Source organism: Lactuca virosa, chromosome 4 (genome assembly GCF_052849685.1).
Source record: "Lactuca virosa cultivar CGN04683 chromosome 4, Lactuca_virosa_CGN04683_v6, whole genome shotgun sequence".
Lineage (NCBI taxonomy): Eukaryota > Viridiplantae > Streptophyta > Magnoliopsida > Asterales > Asteraceae > Lactuca > Lactuca virosa.
Window position 1 is genome coordinate 10,837,639 of NC_136429.1, and position 10,382 is coordinate 10,848,020.

Sequence of the window (10,382 nt, forward strand, 5' to 3'; positions counted from 1 at the left end):
AAAAAACTTAAAAAAAGTAAAGATATATATGTTTTTTAGGCTAGAAGATGTCTGAAGATGTTAGAAGACTCTGGTCCACATCTGCGCCAAGAAGAGGGCGCACATACATTTTTAGGTCTGCAGTCTTCAAAAAAACAAACAGTCTGCGAAGGCTAATGTCTGCGCGTGATCTGCGCGGCGCAGACAGAAGAGGTCACGCAGATCTGCAGAGAAAAAACAAACACTACCTTAATATATGCTTGTCAATATTAACAAATCAACACTTAATACTTCAAAATAGGAGGTCAATGAGGCTATTTAGAAAAATTGTGTACCTCTCTTCCAACCCTCATTGATGAATTTACCTTTCAATATTGGAAATTCTAAGTGTTGTCGAAGAGAGAAAAGTATTGTTTAATGTTTTTTGAAACTGTCTCAAATGACGACATTCCAATAAGTTATGTCAGCTGCAATATATATGGAATCAGAAATAACCGGTCATTATGAAAATTTTAGACAAAAATATCAAGTTAAATGATCTTTTAAGACCAAATGAGCACACAAACCAAAAGTAAAGTGACCAAACGTGACCAACATTACTTAAATTAAGTTAACCCTAAAATCTAATAAATAAGGTGAAATGTCTTCATCGTGATTTATATTATTATTATATATTTATAATTTATAATTTATAATTACCAAAGAGATTCTAACCTAATGGTATTAGATGTCACTACCCTCTTTGAGATCAAAGATTCAAATCTCGCCGTAAACACATGTGAAATTAAAGAATAGTTTAGAAGTTTGTGTTCACAAAAATATATCTATAATTACATATATTTTTTCTCATTCCACCCGTGTTGTAACTAATGTTTAAATACCTATGATACTCGTTGAATATGGAAACTTATTGAACCTCACGTTGTTTCACTACGTTCTAGTAAAGATTGATAATATTTAGAGAATAAATATTATAATATTTAGAAGTTTCCAAAGTAAAAAAATATTTATTTACATCAATTACTAATGTCGTAGAAGTTTCCATGTCTACTATATTTTCAACAATTATAACTTATTACATATCTAGTTTTTAAAATACTTAGTACAACAATTATATTTTTTTTACATATCTAGTTTTTAAAATATTTAGTAAGATGATATCCTCTTTCTACTATATATTTTCAACAATTATATTTTTTTTTACCTATCTACTTTTTAAAATATTTAGTAAAATGTATCCCCTTCTACTTTTTAAAATGTTTTTTACTATCTCCATTTTCAATTTTATAAAACATCAATTTCATTTTATTTGTCGTTCTTAAAATACTTAATAAGATGATATCCTCTTTCTACTATATATTTTCAACGATTACATATTTCTTTTACCTATCTACTTTTTAAAATATTTAGTAAAATGTATCCCCTTCTACTTTTTAAAATATTTTTTTTTACTATCTCCATTGTCAATTTTATAAAACATCAATTTCATTTTATTTGTAAACTTTATATGTATTTCGATATAAATGTAGAACTCCCGTTCGTTAATTTAAAAATAAGAAGCTTATTTTTCTTTAATGTATGTGTCCTACAATTTTCTTTTCGTGTATTTTATCTATGTTTCAACATAATTTATTTTTTATTTTTTCATGCTTATTTTTATGTATATTCCTACGTATATAATAGTTTTTTGATTAATTAAAGCTGCATTCGTTAACTTTAAAAAAAAATCTTATTTACTTATTTTTATGTACGTGTCAGTATAAATTTCAGTTTATTTACGTTTTCATTCTTATTTTTACATATGTTTCATATGTATGAATTTGATCATATATAATACGTTTTCATTCGACGATATATATTGGACTTAGTCAACAGTACGAACTTTGTATATTTATCTACCAACAAATGGAACTGTATCTAACTTTTTCAACATAATCATCAAAATTCAACATACAAAACGGATCCACGTTGCTGCAAAAATCCTAGTTGTGCTTAAAATGCACAAAACAAATGTATTAATTAATCAAACAACATAAAGTGCGCCTACTGAAATGTATAAACTATGAAGGTTGTGTTTGCCGCACTACATCTAGTTTATAAGCTAGTTTAATTTTTGAACATTTTTAAGTCGTGTTTGACAAGCAAAAATGTAGTTTATAATCTGGCTTTTTAAAAAAACTACTTGGATTTGTTGTTTAGGAGTTTTTTTTTTAATTTTTTTCCATGTATATCTTTAACTAATTCTAAAAAAACTTATTTTTTAAATGTCTATTTATATCATTTTATATATTTTAGCTAGTTTATCATCTAGTTTTACCCGACATTATTTTTTATCTGCTAGCTTTAAAACTACAACTTAACTTGATAATTTTTCAGCTCCTGCCTCAAATATAAACCAAATATCAACCGTAATAACTTGGGATATCTTTATAAACACGGCCCAAATTAGAATGCAAAATAACCAACATAAACTCTTCCTAAATAAACTTGGCATATTTTGTTTACATCTGTGGGCTATTGACCTATTGTCTTATCTTTTTATGAAACGTGGCCTGGGCTCTGGACATTTTTGTTTTGTTTTTTAGTTTCAAACATATTTCTAAAATGGGTTTTCGATATGTTTAAAAACAAGTACCAACCTGTTTATAATTATTATTATTTTCAAATTTGAAATAACTTAATTTTAACATTTTAGGCATGTCGTTTTCAAATCAAGACTAACCAAATTGCCGTTCCAGAAAATAAAATAAAATAAAATAAAATAAGACCAACCCAATCATGTTTATTCGTGGTCCGATAAAAAATTGCATTATGTTTAAAACTATACGATGAGAGAAACTTTTTGTAGTAAGTTAGAAGTTCGAGTTGTCTCAATGGCATAATAGACATTTTCAACCCTAGAACTCCAATCTTGTACCGATCATTGACTTCCATTCTCACTCAACTATACTCTTCTCCCACTAAACCTTGTCAGAAAATCCCCTTCCCTCCGCCGGCCACCTTCACGCTCTATTCACCGAGTCTCCGCCACTGCACTGCCTTGACGGAGCTATATGTACCATTCTTCAGCACCACATGTGTCACAGTCGGACCTCACCCCTTCCACCAGCAACTTTGGCTGCACATGTCGCATGCACGCTCCATCGGAAACACTTCTCCTAAAAACTCGATTCAATTTCGTCAATTGAAATGGCGTGGCTTAGTGGTCGATGCTCTGTGAAATCATTACAATAAATTGATTTGATCGTCGATTTCACCATGGCTAGGGTTGTAAATTGCTAGAATCCTCAATTCATCGAAATATGTGGAACTTATCTGAATAATCGTGAATGAGACAACTAAAACTCAGGTTCATTCGAGACACTCCCGACACTCAAAGCCCTAATCCGCACCTTCACTTTTAATAAATCTGTCGACCACCACTCTTTCCCTACTCCGCCATCTACTGTTGTCGTTTCCACCACGAAAGAGCACCACGAACACACTACCATCTGATCGACCTCTTGGTTAAGATGATAGAGAGTTTAAATCTCCAGTGCTTAAGGTATAAGTTTGTGTCCTTGTCCGAGTTTGTTACATGTTAGATGTGATATAAAAATTAGCGTATCATTATCATAATTTTTTATACAATCTACTTATCATTCCATATTTCAAGCTTTTTGTAGTGCTTTTAGTATATCATATGATGTTTCTTCCATTGCTAAAATTTGCTTAAAACTCTTTCTCCTCTTCACCCCCTCCCCCTTTTAAATTTACATATCCAACTTGTTGATATTAGACTCCTTGTATATGCAACATCCATAAATTTATACTAAAAATACAAAGATTCCATCAATGAAGTTACTTAAATTGCATAAGTAGTTACTGAGTAACCAATATGTTTATCTATAACTTGGTTGCTTCTTATTTTATTGTTTTGACATGCTTTTTATGTTTGGTTTAACAATTGCAGATTATTATTAATTCCAAGCCTTGTGTTGGTATAGGGCCCTTATGTAATGCAGAACATGTAAAGTTAATACTTGGTTTAGCTTTTAAAAGAACATTATTATGGTATGTGTCATGCTCTTCCTTATAACTTCTATTCGTTGCACATTACTACCATTTTCTTGAGTTGTGTGTATCTTGACTATTTTACTGTGGATTATACTCGGTTTTCATCTCATTCTCTTATTAATGTACACCTTTTTTCATAGATTAAAGACTAAATTGCAATCCCAAATCTACTCCATACAAGTTGGATAACTGGAGCGCTAAGAATTCAGGTAAACTATTCACAAAATTTTCTCATTCATCACTTTCTATGTTGCTACATTTAAGAGCCTTTGAAACTAAGCTTCTATCACTTTAATTTCCATGATATATTTATAAATAGGTGTAAGAGTTCACAACTCATCACATTCCTAATTAGAGTGATTGTTTCAAAGTAGAAAATACTTTAGCTTTATTTGATAAACAATATGAATTAAGTTGGCTTCACGGTAGCATTATTCAATCCCAATAAACATATATTGTAAGATCTGGTCAATTATATGATAAACTATTGAAGAATTATTCAAAAGAAAGAGATATGGTTCAAAAAGCATTACATATGTTCATTTATGAACATATGTCCATATAAGAACATAAAGTGTATTTGATTCTTTGTACTAAAAATCATCACAAGTAGTTTGCAAGTGCTATAATTATGGCTTTTCTTAGTTGGTTTATGACTTGCCCTCATTTCTTTTCAAATTTGGAATTATAGTTCTTAAATAACATATATGTTCATTTGTTGTGACATGCTCGTCAGGGGGTTTGGATGCTTGATGATGTAACTGCCTTGGGATCTTTCCTGAGAACATAATCACAGAAGAACCGTTAGAGGACGATCGAGTATTCTCCCGAGGCGTCGCTCCGACTGTAACATCCGGATTTTTAGAGGTATTATGGTGTAGGTTAAGCTTGTGATTAAAGGAGAGACTCGACGAGTTGAGGGTCCAACTCGCCGAGTCGAGTCGGGTTTCTCCTGTGGATTTAATGAGTGGACTCGACGAGTCCGAGGAGAGGGACTCGCAGAGTAGGCGCTGCTTAGAGAAACCCTAATTTCCGGGGTTTGGGACCTATTTAAAGGCACTTATAGCCTCATTTGCGGCCACCCTTTCCCTGGAGGCAAACCCTAAAGGTCATTTGAGCTAGAAAGTGAGAGAGAAGCTATCTTGGGATTTTTAGTGCGTCATTTGAGAAGAAGAGAAGGAGATCAAGCAAGGATCAAGAGGGGGAAAGTTGGATCCAGTGATAGATCGTCCAGAGCTTCTGAGGAAGGTAAAAGTCTACACCTTTCTCATTATTTTGGTTAGATCTCATGTGTTTGGAGTTCTAGGGCTTTTACCACCTTTGGTTTGGGACTTTGAGTAAAATGGATTAGCTAGAAGCCTAGTCCTCAGATCTAGACCTTGTGAGGTCCTTAGAGTCCAAAGGTCCCAACTTTATTCATCCAAATGAGGGTTGGTGTGCTTAACACCTTAAGAAGGGCTTGTTTTGGCATTTTGAGGCATTTATGCCATGTATGAACGTAAAGGTCGAGACTTTATGTGTATCTGGTGTATTAAAGGGCTAGATCTAGGGTTTGGAATGAGAGATCTGACTTTGGACATCTGAATGAGGAATCAGACCGAGGGGACTCGTCGAGTCCATGAGTTGACTCGACGAGTCAGTAAGGGTTTGTCCCGATGAGCTTGAGCATGCGATAGCTCGACGAGTTGGGGGTCAACTCGACGAGTTGAGCTGGACTGTCACGAGATTTCTGAGGAAAATAAGTGGACTCGACGAGTCGTAAGGGTGCACTCGGCGAGTCGGGTCAGACATGGACTGTTGACTCGAGTTTGACTTCTGTTGACTCTGGGGTTTGGTCAACATGAGTAATGGAGACCATGGAGGGGTAAAATGGTCTTTTACCCAATTCAAGAGTTAGAGAAAGAAGAATAGCCCTCATTTATTGGGGTCGTGTGAAGAGTATTGATTAGAGATATTCATCTTTTGTGCTAGGCGGAGGCTAGTTCGAGTTTCGGGTGCGAGGGTATTTACTTGCTGCTTGTCAGGTGAGTCTTCTCACTATACTTTACCTTGAGTGGTAATTAGAGTTATGTGACAGAGTATCTTGTATGCTATGTATGTGATGTGTTGCACCGCATTATTTCTATGTGATTTATGTTGTGTGTATTCCAGAATTTACAGAGTTAGGACCGGAAGGTCCACAGAGTTAGGACCAGAGGGTCCACAGAGTTAGGGCCAGAGGGCCCACAGAGTTATAGCCTCGAGTGGCTACTATGTGTTATATGTGGTATTTTGGGGAACTCACTAAGCTTCGTGCTTACCGTGTTATGTGTTATGTGTTTCAGGTTGTTCTCAGGAATCGCGGGAAGGCACCGGTTTGATTGTACACACCAGAGAAAGAGTTGTGTTTTGAGGATCCTGGATTTTTAATGGACTTGTGTTTTGTAATTTGAATAAACGAGATTTCCATACAATATGTTATGAAAAGTATGCGATTTTAAAATGAAAAATCTGTTTGAAAAATTACGGTGTTACAAGTTGGTATCAGAGCCTTGGTTTGAGGGATCCGGATGCGTCTTCGGGTAAATCTGGACTCAAACTGAGGATTTGAGAAAAAATTTCAAAGAAATGATTTTTCTAAAGCAAACAAGAGTTTCTAAGAGAAAACGAGAAGGAGCAGTGTGTATAATCAGCCAGAGCCCGAACGGTGATTTCCCAAAATACCCTTATTTTGTGTTATGAGATATTCTATGAGATATTATGCATGCTAGAGATAGGCTAGGTATTTCAAATTTTAGGACTAGAGTGCCTGATTTGTGATGCCTTAGCCTAGGAGTTGCGGTTATCTGTGATATGCTTTCGAGTATGTGTTGAGTAAGAGTATCCAGAGGGAATCCTTTTGAGAGAGGGATTGAGTAGAAGAGTAATCTAGGAGAGATACCTGGATGAGCATTCGTGGAATCCTCTGAGAGGGTAGTCATAGGCCCGCGTGGAGTGAAGTTGCTTGAGTTCAGTGATATCCTACGAGTATGAGGAGGGCAAGTAGGATAATAGCCTAGAGAGGTTTTATGAGGATATTCGATGCCCAAATGCTGCTTGCTTCGTGCTTTGTGGAACTCTCGATGATGGGAGTTAGCTACCAAGTGAATATGACGATATTCAGGAGGTAGATGGCTGGCATCATTAGGAGTTCTTTAGCAACTGATGGCAGAGAGGTGTGAGAACCTAGGAAGAGCCTAGGAAAGGGTGACCCTAGTCAGATGAGTACACTGACAGAGTTGGATAATCCGCAGAGGAGCGAACATGCATGACGGGGTTGGTGATTGAGAAGGTCGAGCAGCTACTTAGGGACTCGGGGATGGTCTGTGTGGAAAGTATGGGTAGATGTGGCAGGTAGTATGGGCACGTACTACTCAAAGCAGAGGACCCATACTCGATACAGAGAACATTCCGGAGGTTTGAAGTAGCAGATCGAGAGGTGATTCCATGGTTCGAGTACCATGATTTGCAGCAGATCGAGAGGTGATTTCATGGTTCGGGTACCATGATTTGCAGCAGATCGAGAGGTGATTTCATGGTTCGGGTACCATGATTTGCAGCAGATCGAGAGGTGATTTCATGGTTCGGGTACCATGATTTGCAGCAGATCGAGAGGTGATTTCATGGTTCGTGTACCATGATTTGTAGCAGATCGAGAGGTGATTCCATGGTTCGAGTACCATGATTTGTAGCAGATCGAGAGGTGATGTCATGGTTCGAGTACCATGATTCGTAGCGGATTGAGAAGAGATAACATGGTTCGGGTACCATGATTCATAGCAGATCGAGAGGTGGCCACATGGTTCGAGTATCATGACCCGTGGCAGTTAGTGTTATTGGTTCTACCAGTTATTCCGTGGTGATTGGTTAGACCGAGATCAGATGTGAAAGAGTATGGGGCAAGAGGGCCATGATGAACGAGTTTTAGTGGAGCATCCATTAAAAACCGAGGGATTGTTGGTGAGATGCCAATTGGAGTCGCAAGACTCAGGAATGAGTAAAGATGGCGGTTATGGAGGATTGCGGCATGAGTTGAGCAATCAGCCGATGGTGGAGATGTCATTTTCTGTGACCTGAGCGGTGCTATTTCTGTTTCCTGTGGAAGACGTAAGAGGTGTTGAAATTTCGGTTTCTGAGTTTGGGGGTGAGCCCTGTGGGATTTCATTGATGATGATCTTCAATCAGAGTATCTGGCAGTAGGTCTGCCGCGAGGTAATGATATAGCTTGAGCAGGGAGTCAGCGGGAATTGAGATGATCAAGGACCATGATACACCCTATGTGAGTATAATAGGGCATGTGTTAGCCGCAGCGCCGGACAATCAAGAGGAGTGTATCAGGGCGGTAACTCTTATTGTCTATGATGAGTATCGAGTGTGGTAACGATGAATCCAATCTTATTACAACCCACGTGATGGAACGTTGGTTGAAGAGTCGAGGATGAGGAATATGTTAGTTCGTTATTTTCAGACTGAGAGTTAGGCTTACGAATGGACAGTTCAGATGTCTGGTAGTGGGATGGTGCGAGATTCTGAATGACTAGAGGTAGTCATGATGAGAAGTTTCTGAGGATTTCATCGAAGATTTGGAGTATTTGGAATTGCTTGACCTCCATCAGGGAGATCATCGAGCATTGCGTATCACCTTCCAAGAGTAGGTGCGATGTTATTGGTAAAAACAGTATGTGGGTTAGATTGTTGGCGAACCAATTGGTGATGGTTCGAGCCCTGAGTGGGGGAGAACCGGGTACTTTTGAGGAGATCAGAGAATTGTTCAAGAGCGGTTAGAGAACTGGATAGAGAGGCCTGCGGTGCGAATTCCTGAGACCAGGGTTATTGGTGGTCAAGGAGAGGTGCAGATCGAGATAGTACATGTGGTACGTGTTTGAGAAAGGGTGAGTGTCTCCACGGCAAGTGGCCGTTGGCCGGAAACCTTGTGGTGGTTAGGAATCCTTCAAGGTTAAAATGGTGAATTCGAGGTGGTTGGCTTGCAAGGTTAGTTCGGCGGTTGAGAATTTCTGGTTCAGAGTATGGGCTATTATATGCAGTATGGGAAGGGAAGAAGTTGATTGGGCAACCAACTTCAGGGTCGTTATGAGTATTCTTGCATGAGTTTTGAGCATTAGAGGAGGAAGTTTCGGATTGTCATCTTCGTGTTCTGAGTCGTTGGCAATTTCTCCGTGTTTTAATTTGGAAGATGGAGTATTCCGGGGTTCCGAGGAAGCAATGCGATATCTGAGTATGATGCCATGAGTATGAGATCAGTGGTGGAGTCAAGACACTGCGAGGCGTTATGATGGTATTACGGGGTATCCGAGTTTAATGTCCTAAATCTCGGATTATTTTGAGCTTTGAGTTTGAGAGGATGAGTGGTGAATCAAGTGTCTATGGTTCCGGTGGGGGCCCTTCAGCTAATTGACATCAAATGGATTTACTTGAGAAGGTGAATTGCATCGAGGAAAAGAGGTTTTGTCGCGACGGTGATTGTCCGAAGTAGTGATGCTTAGCTTGGATGGGTGTGTGTGTACCTATCTATGCTGGGCCGTAGATCATGAGTTAATGATCGCAGTGTGGTGTCAACCTGAGGATGAGATTGTGAAGTGGTAAGAGTAAATGCGGTAAGACTGCGGGGAGCTACAGTTTCAATGAGTCAGTGCAGAGAGGTTGTGGTGATGCTACGGGGAGCCATAGTACTCACTATTCAGTGAGGGGTGTTGTGATGCTACGGGGAGCCGTAGTACTCACTATTCAGTGAGGGGTGTGGTGATGCTACGGGGAGCCGTAGTACTCACTATTCAGCGATAGGTTGTGGTGATGCTACGGGGAGCCGTAGTACTCACTATTCAGTGAGGGGTGTGGTGATGCTACGGGGAGCCGTAGTACTCACTATTCAGCGAGAGGTTGTGGTGATGCTACGGGGAGCCGTAGTACTCACTATTCAGTGAGGGGTGTGGTGATGCTACGGGGAGCCGTAGTACTCACTATTCAGTGAGAGGTCGTTGTGATACTACGTGAAGCTGTAGTACCCACTAGTCAGTGAAAGAATGTTGTGATGAAGTGATCTTTGATCAGAGCTTGACGCAGAAGAGTTTTAGTCTTGGGTAGCCCTAATATTTGACTTGTGGAAGCCTGGGGTCGAACCAGGGGCGAGACTGGGGTCTCCATGTTTGTCGGAAGTCGTGATATTCCGAATGGAGTAGTGGTTTTTGTGGCCAAGGGAAGTGAATCAGTGAGGTACGCATGGGTTGCAGGTCATGAGTCATGTGTTGAGTGGTTCATTGGGATGAGTGGTTCCAATTTTGGATGGGACCAGACTCTCGATATTAAGTTTG